The sequence below is a fragment of the Meriones unguiculatus genome, chromosome X (assembly GCF_030254825.1).
Source record: "Meriones unguiculatus strain TT.TT164.6M chromosome X, Bangor_MerUng_6.1, whole genome shotgun sequence".
NCBI classification, from domain to species: domain Eukaryota; kingdom Metazoa; phylum Chordata; class Mammalia; order Rodentia; family Muridae; genus Meriones; species Meriones unguiculatus.
In genome coordinates, this window is record NC_083369.1 from 148,546,958 (window position 1) to 148,563,356 (window position 16,399).

Sequence of the window (16,399 nt, forward strand, 5' to 3'; positions counted from 1 at the left end):
AATAAAAACCCCTGTCATTTTGGATATTTAACTAGGTTTTCCAAGAAGCAGTGAACAGTGTGTCCTAAAGAGCATGGAAGGCTCCTAGGGGTCTTCTTAGAAAAGGGCAGGTGGAGGAGCATAGCCTTACCAATAATATGGGACACTGATACCACCCTGCTTGGCTCATAAGATATTTGGGGACTGTTTCATCTAATTTTAGTCTCAAGCAGCCTGGAAAAATTAATCACAAGAGTGTGGTATCTAAGAGTGACCCATATCTATGATTTAGAAGAATTTTATGGCCAGGAGAACAGGAAAGCAGTGACCACATCTCAGCACTCCAGGTCTGAGGCACCCAGGGATTTGGACTGAAAGGCAGGTTCATTGCTACCCAGCCTGCATCATCATATGCCATGGCAGAGAAAGAATGGCAACTCCATGGCAGTGGGATCATGGGTTAGTTACATGTTTACCTCTCAGTAGACAAAGAAACACAGACTATACACCTCATCTGCACCCCATGCTAAAGATTCATCTCCTCCAGCAAGGGCCTACTCACCAAATGTTTCACAGCCTCCCATTATAGTGACACTGACTGTGGACTAAGTGTTCAAACATGAGCCTGTGAGGGACACTTTACCTCTAAATATTCACTCTCCTACCATAAATCCTCTCAGGCAGATGTGGCCCTGTGTCTGGATCCCTTATTGTTTCAAGAGCTCACATAGTGATAAGTAAATGTTTGCTAAGAATATATTTGGACCTCCCCCAGCTACCTAGTACCAACCTCACATCCCATTAAATGTACCAAGATACATGCATGTTCCAATATAAACATCATTTAGTGGTGGAAATAGTTCTGAATGGGCTTCCAGATGTTGTTTGGAAATGAAAGATGATGCCTATCTCCATCTACAATTACTAAGTCCTCAGGCCTTGTATATACCTCAGGGCTATGAGGGAAAGTTCCTTAAAAATTGTTTTCAAATATGACAACTGTTACAATGTCACTTCAATTAGTATATGGTTAACAGTGCATTCTTTTCTGCTTATACTTAAACATTTACTTGATTTTGTCATTATTTTTAATATTTTGGGCATAATTCTCTCTGGAGTAGAAAAGGTTGTGGGTCTTCAGTTCTTTCCTATGTTGACTAAAAATTTATTCACACACATACACACACACACACCTACATTCACATACAAATATGCATATAAAAATTACACATATACACACATACATATACATATTTACATACATATATGCACATTCACACATACATACATGCATATATATGTATGTATATATATATATACATTTACATACACTCATACATGAACACACAGTCAAAAATACACAGAAGCACCTTGAGTTTTTCTGGATTTGGTTTTGTTCTATTTTGTGTCTGGGAGTGACCTTGGTCTAGTTTGTTTTCCATTGCTGTAATAAAATACCATAACCAAATGCAATATGGGGAGGAAAGGTTTTCTTTCATCTTAAAGCTTACAGTCTGCCATGAAAGGAAGTCAGGGCAGGAATCCAAGGAGGAACTTGGCAACAGAAACTGAAGTGAGGCCATGGAGGAACTGCTGCATCCTTGCTTACTCAACCTGCTTTCTTATATACCCCATGTCTACCTGACCAGGGTTGGCATCTCCAACAGTGGGCTGGACCTTTCCACATCAATCATTAATCAAGAGAATGACCCCAACAGACATGTTCACAGGCCAATCTTATGGAGACATTTTTCAACTAAGGTTCTCTTTTGACCCAGCTTGTGCCAAGTTGATAACAAGTGAACCATCACAGACCCCCAAATGTAAGCATGCTAGAAAAGCATGGTCCTCTTGGCGTACAACCAAAACCTTTATCTATGTTATCAGACTTATCACCTTCCATGTAAACATGTTAGACTTTGCAGTACATATGATCATAATATGTGAGAGAACAACATACAAGAATACATATCTACTTGGCTCATGGCTTCAGAGAGTTTTGTCCCTGGCCTGGGCTCTTGATACTAGGCTATGGCCACAAAAACATGTGCAAGAGTCTGTTCACCTACTGGAGTCATAAAGCAGAGAGACAGAGGGAAAATCCTAGGCCAATTCCAAAACTCACCTTAGTGACTGACTCCCCACAACAGCCCACCACCTAAATCTTGGCCCCTCTATCCAGATCTTATTTTAACCTTTATATTTTTCAAAGCTTAAGATGACGTATAGTGTGTGTGTGTGTGTGTGTGTGTGTGTGGGTGTGTGTGTGGGTGGGTGGGTGGTGTGTGAGGGTGGGATGTGTGGTGGGGGTGTGAGTAGGTATGATTTTGTTTTGGAAGTCAGAGGACCACTGACAGGTATCAGTTCTCTCCTTCCACCATGTGAAATCTGAGGATTGAACTCAGGTTCTCAGGCTGGGTAACAAGTACATCCACCAGATGTGTTATCTCACAGGACCACGCATTGCAAATTTTAAACAGTCCCCCAAAATAGCATTTCCATCTGGGAACCTCACAATCAAGACCCAAGCTAAAGGGGAACAGTTGCCACTGAAATTTAACTCCATATTTTCTGTATTTCTCTGACAATCATGGATCTTGAAGATCCATTATGACCTTACTCCTGTTTTCCCACCCAATCTGAAGTGTGTCAGTAGACTCCCTTCATGAAACAAACAATAGAAGACAACTATGTGCAGATGTGACCTGAAAAAAAAATACCAAGTATGGTAACAATTTATGTCTAGACAGACTTTAAAGGTTCAATGCTAAGCTAAACATGAAGTAAAGAAAACTCCAGGATGCATGTTTTTAATGTACCTGAGAACATTTATGTTATGGCACTGTATAGTAGAAGCATATAATAAGAAACAGATTTGCTAGTTTTGCTCCTCCCAAGAGACAGGAACAAATGCTAATAACTAAGAATTGTAATGATTACAAAATGACCAGTTTTCCTGGGTTCTCATCTCCCTTGACCTTTCATCTAGCCCTTGTCTCAGGGAGGCAAGTCTCAGAATAGGCCAAGTTAAGGATTTAGAATAAATAGTGTGACTTAAGTCCATGGCAGTGATAACACTGACAGACACCATTGCAATTGGGTGAGGGTCCTCCAGAAGAAGCAGGTGTACAGGGAAGGGGAGAGGGAGAGGGAGAGGGAGAGCAGTGTGTTGTTTTCTGTGTGGTGAAACAGTGGTAATAGGATAAAGAGGCAGCAGCCATCTTGTGAGCAGAACTAAACAGTGTCAGCAGTGAGGCTTGAGCTTTGTGAGCCTTTCTTCTGTCTGCCCTCACTACAGCTGGGTGTTGTCATCATACAGGTAAACTTCTGCAGCCAGAGCCTACTCTTGACTCACTGCCCTGCCTGTCTAGGGAGTCAAATTCCTGTGTGTAGCATTAAGCTAGATTACCACTGTCTTTGTACTGGTTCCCTTTGTAGCTTTTCAAAAGGAAGAATGTGATTATAATCATTATTTACCAATTCCTTTTATTCTCATGGGAAATGGGGCACTTCTATCATACTCTTCAAATTAATTTCCTTGTTTTCTTGGAGTCCTGCTATGGAGTGGGGGATCTTTTTGAATTTGCAATCCTCCTGTCTTAGTCTTCTACATGCTGAGACTACAAGTAGACACCACCATGCTAGGCTCAATTTCATTCATCTTGTCATTTATTGAAATATTTATGTGAGGGCAGTACTCCCTCAGGTCAAGACCTTATCCATTAAAGTTATTAAACACATCAACAGTGCTTCTTCTGTGCCAGGCGTGGGCTTGCCTGACCTGTGTAGGACAGCTCATTTAATTAATTAATCCTCTTCTCTGTTCAGAAATGGAGCCTACAGAAACTCAGTTGGGGATGGTGTCCTCAAATGCACAGAGTTCTTTTGTTTGGGTGTGGTTGTGAGATGTATGTGTATGTGGTAGCACATATGCCACAATACACAAAGTTTGGAGGTCGGAGTTGATCCTCACCATCATTGAAGCTTACCCAGGCTGGGACCTTCCAGGTAGGAGCCCAAAGGTTATAGGTAAGTGAGTCGGAACTAAACTCAGGCCCTCATACTTGACACAGCAAGTATGAGCCATCTCCCCAGTTCTAGATGTGTAAGATTTTCAGACATAAGTGTTAATGCTGCCTGTACCTTCTTAACATACCCATTATACAGATGGAGAGACTGAGGCAGAAAAGGCGTCAGAGAAACTCTCTTAATTAAGGGTTTTAATTAATAACATTTTAATAACTATATAGTAGGTAATAAAGTTTGATTTTAAAAAATGAAACCTAATTAGTTGAGCTCATCTGCAAGGGTGGGTGTTTCAGGAGTGGGATAGAATGTATAACACCTTGAAAAGTGTATGAATTATAGAATTGTTTCTGGGAAATTCATTCCAGCACACTAAACTAGATTCCAATTAGTTAAATACTTCCAGATTGACTCTGAAAAGGCACTGTCATGTTCTTAATAAATGTTGAGGTCTCACTTAGAATAGAGAACAATCATGTATTAAAATCCTTAAAATTAAAAAGAGCTGGTTTTGTTTAGGTTGTCAAGTGTCTGACTATTTATTTAACAAGTTGTCTTAGTCAGGGTTTCTATTGCTGTGGAGGGACACCGTGACCACTGCAACTCTCATAAAGGAGAATATTTAATTGGGGCTGGTTTACAGTTCAGAGGTTTAGTCCATTGTCATCATGGTGGGAAGCAGGAGAGCATCCATGCAAACATGGTGTTGGAGAAGGAGCTGAGAGTCCTACATCCAAACACAGCATGAAGAAAAAAAAAAAAAGGCACTGGGCATAGCTTGAGCTTCTGAGACCTCAAAACTCACCCCCAGTGACATGCTCCCTCCAACAAGGCCACACCTTCTAATAATGCCACTCCCTAGGCATTCAAATATATGAATCTCTGGGGACCACCAATGAAGCTGTGGACTATGGGGTAGCTTGGAAATTTGTTTGCTAAACAGTTTCTTCATAGATGCCACCACATACCAAATGAGTATAAGACAATTTAGAGTTGAATTCAACTCACCAAGGTTTGATTGTCCTATAAAAGGTAATATCATGAAAGTTTTTGGCAGAAGCTACAAAATTAAAATTTTTGATAGAATTCAAGTTCAGGATAACACAGACTATAAACTTAATTTTAGCCTAATATGCCTGGCCTCTAGGGCCTATTCTTAAGTATCACAAAAATAAATGATAAGGTTAATAGGCAAATCTAGTCTACATCTAATTTAATACAGATGTTCTTGGGTCTTATTTCTATAATTTACTGTTTATTTTTCATCTAATTATAGTCTGGCCTCCATGCATGCAAATGTAGCAAGTGCATGTCCACATACACAGAGACATTTATTTCTTACTTATTTTTCAGAAAAGGAAACTTTTAACAGCATGTGTATTCGACAGCTCCTGCCTGCTGTTGTCCAGTCTCTTTTTCTGCAGTGCTGGGGATTGAACCCTAGGTCTTACACAAATATGCATCTGTGAAAGTGAACCACCAGCCTGAGCTATTGCCCCAACCTTCCAGTCTTATATACAATGGTGGACCACCTTCATCCCTGGGTTTTATAGCTTTCATGGGGTGTTGGCAAGCAAACAATAGACCAGGAAAACCCGCAGAAACTGTTCTTTCTAGAGGTCATCCCTGTGCCTGGCACCAGAATACATTGCTGTAAGTATTTCAAGGGAACAAAAGAACTCAGGACCAAGCACATCAAAGCCTCAACCCAGAGAATAAAAGTAAGTATAGAGGTTTGCTATTTCCTGGGAACCTAACTAGACAAATGCTTGGATGTGTACACACCTGTGTCCAATTTTTTATAGAACAAGGCTCAGATGATCTATTTAACAAACAATGACAACCACCTTTATATTTGATAGGGTAAAATTTCCTAAAAATGGCTTCAAAGATAGGATTTAAAAATTCCCTTCCCTTCTTCTTTATATGAGGTATATTTTGTCTCTTTTTGTTTTTGCCAGAAGGAAAGAGCATTGTGTACATTTTCTCATCACCCCACTGTGCATGCTAGAGCTCAGGATCATGTTCACAGCTCACATGTTGTGCTGGCGTCCTGCATGCATTCCTCCCTGCTTCCATGCTTAAAGGAACAGAGCTCAGCAGAGTGGAGCCAGAACTGTTACGCTGGCAGCAGGTGATGGATGCAATGAGGGTGGGGATTGACTGTGTGATGTTGTTAGGCTGTGGAACTATTTGGAGGATGTCCCATCAGGGCGATTAGAAAACACCTGAATATAGTGTGCAACTCAAAGCTACTATCTTATTTGTCATTGTGAACACCAAGGAGAGTGGAAAATAGGTAATATCTATAGGACTCTATGAAACACACTGGTCTGATAGTCAAGATTTCCCACATTTGATGCTTTTTGTGACTTGGGCCAAACTAGTTAATACTTCACCTATCCTAGTTACCATATGGTCTCTCAGGTGGCATGGTGACTAACATCTGTAATCCCAGCATTGAAGAGGTAAGAGGATCAGGATTTCAAGGCCAGAGTCAACTATATATCTTGGCTACATGAGATACTTCCTAAAATTAAATAACAGCAAGATCAAAAACAACTGAAAACAACCTGTGTAAATATCCAACCTTTACGTAGTTACTTGGAGATTTTGCTATTAGACACACTTCTGAATTGTCATTATCAATAGCTCTAACACTCAAAGCACATGCTGCTGCACACACTGAATAACTCAAAGTTGCTCTGAGGTGCAACCTTCTTAAACAGCATCACTGTGGTACAACAAAGTTTATATGAGGAAGTTTGTCTTGATCTACTTTTGCAGCAAGTGGCATGACCTTGTCAAACTCCAGTCCTGTAGCAGTAGACTGTCTAAGTAAAAAAAAGATATAAAAAGATATATCTTATTGTTAATTGTGTGCATGTATGCATAAGCATATGTGTACCTGTTAGTGCATGTGCCTGTGGAGTTCAGCAGGGAATATGAGATCCCCTGGAGCTGGGATTACTGACAGTGTGAGCATGCTGGTATATGTAGGAAAAACTTGGGTGCCCCAAAAGAATGATACATGTTTTTAACCACTGAGCTATCTTTCTCACCTCTGTTTAGTTGTTTTTGTTCTTTGAGATATGGTCTAATGTAACTCAGGGAGAACTTGAACTTGCTATGAAGCACAGGCTGGCCTTGAACTCCTGATCTTCTTGACTCCACATCTGAAGTCCTGGGATTGCGATGTGCATCATCATAATAGTATCTTTCTCTAGTTTATAAATGTAATTACATATCCATATTCAGTGAAACTCTCTAATTTAAGGTTAGTATGATGTACAAAAGACAGAAACACAGGAGTCTAAATGAAGCTATCCAACTGAGCTTGCACACATTACATTGCAATGGGTGTCATGTAGCACACATGTTTCTGTAGTCTGTTGTTTTGGGGAGTTCATGGATGATATTCACAACAGTTTGACTTCAATTGCACAGTTACTGAAAGTTTTTTTTCTCTTATGTTTACGCTCAATATATTGTGTTAAACAAAAGAAAAAAAGACATGAACTGGCCAATGGCCACACTTCTGGAATTATGCTCACTTCCTGTTCAAGAGAATGGCTGGTGTCTGTTGCTCAACAGATGTTGGAAGTCACAGGGAAGCCTATTTTCAAGGAACTTCTATCTATTTCAGAAGGTAAAATTTGTACACATGAGAAAGTTAGTGATCAATGCTGTCTCAGTTTGGGTTTTATTGCTGTGAAGAGACACTATGTGCATGGCAACTCTTATAAAGGAAAACATTTAATTGGGGCTGGCTTACAATTTCAGAGTTTTAGCCCATTATCTTCATGATGGGAAGCATGGCAGTGTGCAGGCAGACATGGTGCTGGAGAAGTTGCTGAACATTCTTCATTTTGATCCACAAGCAGCAAAGAGGGGAGTGGACTCCACACTGGGTTTGAGCTTGAGCTCAGGAGACCTCAAAGCCCACCCTCACAGTGACATACTTCCTCCAACAAAACCACACTTACTCTAACAGGGCCACACCTCCTAATAGTGCCACTCCCCTTAGGCCAAGCATTCAAATACAGGATTCTATGTGAGCCATACCTATTCAAACCACCACAAATACAAAGTCATATGGAATCAAGAGCTACAAGTTAGATGAAAAGTTGTTTGGATTGTTAAAGAGGAACATGGAGCTGCCTGGGCACTGAAGAGACTTCCATAGATTGAGTCTCAGAAGATGATTCATGGATGAAGTGCATCTCTGAAGAAATTTAGTGCAAATAAAGAGAAAATTGGGCTTATGGCACTAAATAAGGAAAAGCCTGATCAAGGTAAGAGTTTCTTAGGTCTGTGACTCCCACTACTGAACAACAACAATTTTTTAAATTCCTACCTCTGTCCTCTGTTTCAAACTTTCAAAAGTTGATAAAATCTCTCTCTCTCTCTGTATATATATATATATATATATATATATATATATATATATATCATTAACAATATATGGAATATTCTAGATTTACACAAATCCATTGTACAAGTATCTAGGAATTATTTGTTTGCGTTCCAAATGGGGAAAGCACAGCAGTGATTGTTAGCCATGATAAAAGCCTACCTAACACATGTCATTTTTTGAGAGCCAATATTAGTTACTTTTCTACTGTGCTAAAATTGGTGTCATACTAACTTATGGAAGAAAGAGTTTATTTGGGTTTAGCGCTCCAGTTTAACCTTAACTAACTTAAGGTTTATGAGTCTGCGATGGCAGAGCAGAGGCATGGGCACAAGCAGAAAGCATGGCAGCAGGAACAGGAAGTTGAGAACACACTTCCTGAACCACAAACATGAAGCAAAAGCAATGACCTGGGAAGTAGAGTGAGGCCTTAAGCACTCAACACCCACTCCTAGAAATATACTTCCTCCCAAACCTCCACAACCAGAGTCATCAACAGGAGACCAAGACTTTGGGGGCATTTCTCATTCAAATCACCATACAGAAACCTTAAGATCTCACATGTGCAAGGCAAGTGTTATGCCTCCAGCCTTGTAATATTTTTAAAGACATTTACACCATAAAAATGTGTTGCTATTTTTGTTGTTGTTGTTTTATGAATATGTGTGTTTTGCCTGCATTAAGGCCAGAAAAGAGCACTAAAATCCTTCAAACAGGTTATAGACAATTGTGAGTCATCATGTATTGCTAGGAATTGAACTGTGTATCCTTGGCTGTAATGCAACTCAGTATGTAGACCAGGCTAGCCTTGAACTCACAAAACTAACTGTTTCTGCCTTCTGAGTGCTGGGATTAATGTTGTGCACAACCACCACCCAACTTTATTTTTTGTCAGGGTTTCATGTATTTCAGGCTGACTTCAAACTTGCTATTTAGCTGAAAATGATGTAGAGTTCTGATACTCCTGTAATCAACCTACCAGTTGTTGGCTATCAGGCATTTACCACTATGCCTGATTTGTGAAGTACTGGGAATCAAACTCAGGGCTTCATGAATGCTCTACAAACACTAACAATGGAGCTACATTCTCCATTTCACAAGATTTACTGAATGATTGACATACAATTCACACATTAATCTATGTGACAAGTCTGGCATATCTGGCACTTTGTTTTACCCAGTGTAGTTAGAGACAAGCAACAACTGCACTGGGCTCCTTGATGACTCAGGCAAACAGGACACAGATCCAGGACATCTATAATTGGTTGGCATTTTCAGCTCTGGGAATTCAGAACCTTAAGACCACCTACTGGTGACCCAATGGCAAGCCCTGCCTCACACAGGTGTTTTAGTTATCCTGTGAGGTATTTATAAGCACTGTGATTTGCGATTTCATGCCCATCAGTTTGTTATTATTCTCTACCTGGCATTGTTCACTCTCTTACAATGCTTGTCTGGGGTATTTGCTTTTGCAATATCTGTTCAAGAAGATGCCTTAGCCACATTGTTAGAGCTTCAGCAGTTATTAAAAGGAGAGCACTTCCTCCCCCAAAGCAAAGAGTCACTTGTTTGCACCCCAATAAAAAGAAGCTGAATACTTGTTCAGCATATTCAGGAAACATTAAGTCCATTTGATTTGTACATATTGAGTCAGTACAGAGTGAGGCACACCATGGAGCCACAGACAGACTGATACTTGGCCGACAGAGTTGAGTTGAACAAGGCATACAAACCTCAGAACCAAACATGGTAGGGTTAATTTGAAGAGTACAGGCATAGGCTGGCTGTCTGAGTTTGCTTTCTGTTGCTGTGAATAAACAAAATGACCAAAATCTGGTTAGTGGAGGAAAGGGTTTTCTGGTTTACACTTCAGTGTCTTAGTCCAGCCCTGAGGGAAATAAAAGGAGGATGCAGAAGGCAGTAACTGAAGCAGAGACCACAGAAGAACACTGCTTACTGGTCCACACGTCACCTAAGGTTCAATCACCTTTCTTATACAGTTCCAAGTTCTCTAGCCTGAGGAACATGCCAAAAGCCCACAGTGGACTATGCCATCCTACATCAACTAGAAATCAAGAAAAATGCCCCACAGACATGCCCACAGGCCAACTTGATGGCAATTCCTCGGTTGAGAATTCCTCTTTTAGGTGTGTGAATTAAGAGCCAAGATGAGCCATCACACACAGTTATGGACTTGGGGTCCTTTTTAAATCTGGATTTTAAAAGCTCGTTCCAGATGAAAATGTGAACATATTTGCTGGGTGTATCTCCCTCATATGAGTTGGAAGAATCATGAAATTCCAAGTATGTTCAGTAAACTTTGTGTCTCTTTTCATTTCTCTCTCAGATATTTCTCTAGCAATTGTACTCTTTGAGATGAACTTAGTTATTAGCCACAGATTTTAAAAAAGTGTTTTCAGTAGGAGGCAGATACCCCTTTGAAGTTCCTGTTGCTCTGAGCAGTGCCCACCTGAGGGCTTCTGGGAAACCTGGTTGCCAGTGGCTCCTTAGCCACCCACGCAGAATGTTGTTCCACCATGGGAGTGATACGGCTTGCAGCTAATAAGTAAGTAGTACAGGTTATAAGGGTTTGGGCTCTTACTCAGGGGAGGAGACAATTATGTGATGTGTATGTGCTCATGATCTCCATATGGGAGGCTGGAGGCAGACTTCCTGAGTGTTCATCAAGGCCTAGACACGCTCCTCCCCACACCTTACTCTCCTGCTTCCTTTCCCTTCAGATGAATTTGGGAGATCTCCCTCAACCTCTTCTACCAGACACCCTGTGGCAGACTCTGGTGTTCTAGAAAGCTGGCCTGGAACACCTGGCAGCAGAAGACGAGATCCTGATGATGTTGGGTTTGTAAGTGGGTAGGTGTAGTGTGAGGCATCTAATGGTTCAGATGTAACAAAGATCTTCAGCAGCCACCGTGACCTTCTAATGGTATCCTGAAAGATCCTTTACAGCTTTTGAGCTTCTGTTGGTAGTGCATCCCAGCTCACATCTCAACCCGAAAATTAATTTTGTCACTAGCTCAGATAATCATAATACCTGTCTCTTTAGTGAAATGTGGAGGAGTTGAGAGGAAGCAAAGGACGGAGGAAAGGAGGGAGGGAAAGAGGGAGGGAGAGAGAGAGGAAGAGAGAGAGAGAGAGAATATTATGAAAACAAGTAAGAAAACTTGAGATTTGCTTTATCAAGCTATATAATTTATGTGGCTCACTGTGCTCTGTGTCTTAAAGAAAAGTACATTTAAATTAAAACCATTACATTACACATCTTTTCTTTTCTTTTTTTTTTTAAGTTAAGGTTTCTCTGTGTAGCCTTGGCTGTCCCAAAACTCACTCTGTAGACTCGATCCACTGTCCTCTGTCTCCTGAATGCTGGGATTAGAGATGAGTGCCACCATTTCCTGGCTAAAAGCATTACAATTCTGATGGGGGAAATATGCCTATTATTTCACTTTGCCTTCCACAACACATAGAATACTTAACGTTCTCACAACTTTGTGCACCCCTTCCTGAACCTACACAACATGTGGTGTACCTGTTGAGTACACAACAAGTTTTCATAGCGGTTTTCTATTCCCAAATTTATAGATTACTGTAATAGAAGCCTTCACTACTATAGTTCAAAAGGCTGGACTTTCCAAATCAAGATGTCACAGAGTTGTACTCACTCCAGCTCCATAAAGTTAATCTATTCTTTGCCTCCTCTGTGTTGGGTGGCTAGAGCATTTATTATCTATTGTCTAGTCTCTGTCTGCATCACCTTGCTATGACCTTTCTTTCTCTGTGTAAGTGGTGGCGTGAATGGGACTGGCCGCCACAGGCCTATGTGTTTGAATGCTTGTTCTGAAATTAGTGGAACTGTTTTAGGTAGGATTAGGAGTAGCCTTGCTGGAGTAGGTGTTTCACTAGCAGGGGGCAGGGAGTTGGAGGGGTGATTTGGGACTTTAAATGCTAATGGCATTCCCAGTTATCTCTCTGTGCCTCCTGATCATGGATTAGATGTAAACCCTCAGCTACTGCTCCAGGATCATATGTGCCTGCTTTCTTCCATGCTCCATACCATAATGGTCTAATTCTCTGGATCTGTGAGCTCACATTAAATGCTTTCTTTTACAGGTTGCCTGTTCATGGAGTTTTACTGCAGTAATAAAAAAGTGACTAGGACAACGTATATCTTCTATTTTCTGTCTCAGATTTCCTTCTGACTCAGTTACAACAACATCTGCCATGGGATTTAGAGTTCACAGGACATTCCAGTGTTATCCTTGTCCTTCCTTCCTTCCTTCCTTCCTTCCTTCCTTCCTTCCTTCCTCCTTCCTTCCTCCCTCCCTCCCTCCCTCCCTTCCCTCCCTCCTTCCCTCCTTCCTTCCTTCCTTCCCTCCCTCCCTCCTTTCCTCCTTCCTTCCTTCCTTCCTCCCTTCCTTCCTTCCTTCCTTCTCTTCCTCCTTTCTTCCTTCCCTCCTTCCTTCCTTCCTTCCTTCCTTCCTTTATTCATTCCTTCCTCCTTTCTTCTTCCCTCCCTCCCTCCCACCCTTCCCTCCCTCCCTCCTTCCCTCCTTCCTTCCTTCCTTCCCTCCCTCCTTTCCTCCTTCCTTCCTTCCTTCTCTTCCTCCTTCCTTCCTTCCCTCCTTCCTTCCTTCCTTCCTTCCTTCCCTCCCTCCCTCCTTTCCTCCTTCCTTCCTTCCTTCCCTCCCTCCCTCCTTTCCTCCTTCCTTCCTTCCTTCTCTTCCTCCTTCCTTCCTTCCCTCCTTCCTTCCTTCCTTCCTTCCTTCCTTCCTTCCTTCTCTCCCTCCCTCCATCCCTTCCTCCTCCCTCCCTCCCTCCCTCCTTCCTTCCTTCCTTCCTTCCTTCCTTCCTTCCTCCCTTCCTTCCTTCCTTTTCCTTCTATTTTTCCTGGAGACAAGGTTTCTCTGTGTAGCCGTGGTTGTCCTGGACTCTATTTGTAGACCAGGCTGGCCTCAAACTCCACCTGCCTCTGACTCCCCCAATGATTGTCCTCTTTCAAGAGGACATCCAACAAGACAAGCACATCCACCAGGCTCCTTGACATAGGTTCTCAGCCTTGGCTATGGATATTTTGGGGGGGGACACTTCAAAGGGTGTCACCAAATGCCAGTGTGACTTTGTACCAGACTGCACCCTTCACATTGAGTGACTGTTGTATGGTGGCATAGGACTAAGTGAGACCTGGGTTTCTCATGAACCTCAAAGCCCTGTGTGGAGAAAATTTACCTATAGTTACTATCACCTATAATTTTACCTATAGGTAAAATGTATTACCTATAGTGAGCTTCCATTTGTACTATACTAAAGGGTGTATGTGAGGGACTATTGGCAGCCAGTACCAGAAAGTGCTGCGAACCTTTAAATAGTTGATGTCTGTTTCTAAGTTAGATACTTGTAGCTGAAGCAGGAAAATGACTGAAGTTCTCTAAAATGTTTTATCATTTTAAAGATACAGATATTTTAGCATCTTTGAAACAGAAAGGTTCAGAAAGTCGCACAGATTGGTGTACATACTTCTCCTTGTGGATCTTTGAAGGTGCTTAAAGGAATCAAACAAAAAATGTTAAAAGCTTACCAAGCATAATTAGGCATAATTAAAAAAATGATTTCTAAAGCGGTTTCACTAAATCATTTCAAATAGTTCTATTTCAAGCACAGATTATCCCCCTAGGGTCTATGATTGTAGCCCAGTGGTAGAACATGTACCAGTTCAATTTTTAGTGGACTCCAATCTGTGTGCAACCTAGCATTGTGTGTTTCATCCAATTGGTTCTGAAGAGTTGATGAAAAACATGCAGGCCACTTTTATGGCCAACTCACAGTGTGTAGGCAAGTTACAGCCCCATGATATTTGACCCTTTGGAGAGCTATTTATCATTAACCTAAAGGACTATCATTTTCTACTCTGTTTCCAATACGCTGCCTACTTTTGGCTCCTAAGGTCCCTTTCCTGTGCCATTATTCCTATTCTATGCCTTTGGCTGCTTGCACAAGGGAGCATCCACTTAACTATAGCACCTTCAGGTATGGTAGATGCCTTTCCCCGGGGCTCAGAGATTTTTCTGGTTCAACCCTCCTCATCTAGAATTTCACCATGAACTCAACCATTGATTCAGAAGCACTACTGGACAAGATGAAATTTTTCTGAACCTTTTCTGTTGCTGTTCCCATAGAATGCATTCGGCATGTCAGCAGCTATCAACAAGAAGGACATAGACATCAGTGTGGAAAATAGGATATTCCTTTTCCCAATTAAGAGAAAACCACAGGAATTTGGAAAGAAAAAAAGTTAAGAGGGAAATCAAAAGAAGGTTGAGACTGTATTAACTTGTCAAATAATTATTAATGAAGATTATCCCATCCAAAATTGCAATTTATTTGTCCCAAATCATCAAGAACAGATGAATGAAACATGCAGTTTCCTTTCAAATAACTGGATTTCCATGTGGGTTTTGTTTCATGAATGCTGCATTGTAATCATTTCTTTAAAAAATCATGATATGAGCAACAAAAGACAGAGCAATATGGCATCTCCAGAACCCGGTTACCCAGGAGCAAGTAGCCCTGGACACCCCAGTATACCTGAAATCCAAGAAGATGACCTAACAAGTATGCTCATGAAGATGATAACAGAGGAAACAAATAAGATTCGTAAAGACATAGAGGAAGATAAACTCAAACAGAATATTGCCATCAGTAAAGATATAGAGGAAGCTGCAGCCAAACAGTTCATGGCCTTTAGAAAGGAAATGCTTAAAACACTGAATGAAATGAAAGAAACCAAGTGGAAGGAACTAAAAGAAAAACAGGAAAATACAATCACACAGGTGAAGGAAGTAAACAAAACAACTCAAGACCTGAAGATAGAATTGGAAAAATTAAAGAAAACACAAATGGAAGAAATAATGGAAAGGAAGAATCTAGGGAAAAAAACAGGAACCACAGAGGTAAGCATAACCAACAGACTAAAAGAGATGGAAGAAAGAATCTCAGGTGTAGAAGATACAATGGAAGAAATCGATGTATCTGTCAAAGAAAATGTTAAATCCAAAAAATTCCTGACACAGACCATCCAAGAAATGCAAGACAATATGAAAAGACAAAACCTAAGAATAATAGGCATAGAGGAAAAAGAAGACTCCCTTCTCCAAGGCTCAGAAAATATTTTCAACAAAATCTCTGAAGAAAATTTCCCCAAGCTAAAGGAGAGGCCAAATAGAATACATGAGGCCTAGAGAACACCCAACAAATTTGACCAGAAAAGAAAATCCTCCCGCCACATAATAATCAAAACAGTAAGTATACAGAACAAAGAAAAAAATACTAAAAGCTAAAAGGGAAAAAGGCCAAGTAACATATAATGGCAAACCCATTAGAATCACAACTGACTTTTCAACAGAGACTATGAAAGCCAGAAGGGCCTGGATGGATATCATGCAGACCCTAAGAGAAAACAGATGTCAGCCCAGGCTACTATACCCTGCAAAACTCTCAGTCCTCATAGATGGAGAAAACAAGATATTCAATGACAAAAACAAATTTCAACAATACCTACAAACAAATCCAGCATTACAGAAGACACTGGAAGGGAAAATACAACCCAAGCAAGCTAACTACATTCAAGAAAACACAGGAAATAAATAACCTCACTTCAGTAAAACAAAAAGCAACCAAGCACACAACCTGTTGACCACAGCCAACATCAAAATCAAGAGATCTAACAGCCACTGGTCATTAATCTCTCTCAACATCAATGGACTCAACTCTCCAATAAAAAGACACAGATTAACAGAATGGATACGTAAACAAAGCCCAGCAATCTGCTGCATACAAGAAACACACCTAAGACACAAAGATAGACATTACCTGAGGGTAAAGGGTTGGAAGACGACTTTCCAAGCAAACAGACCCAAGAAGCAAGCAGGAGTAGCCATTCTAATATCTGATAAAATAGACTTTCAA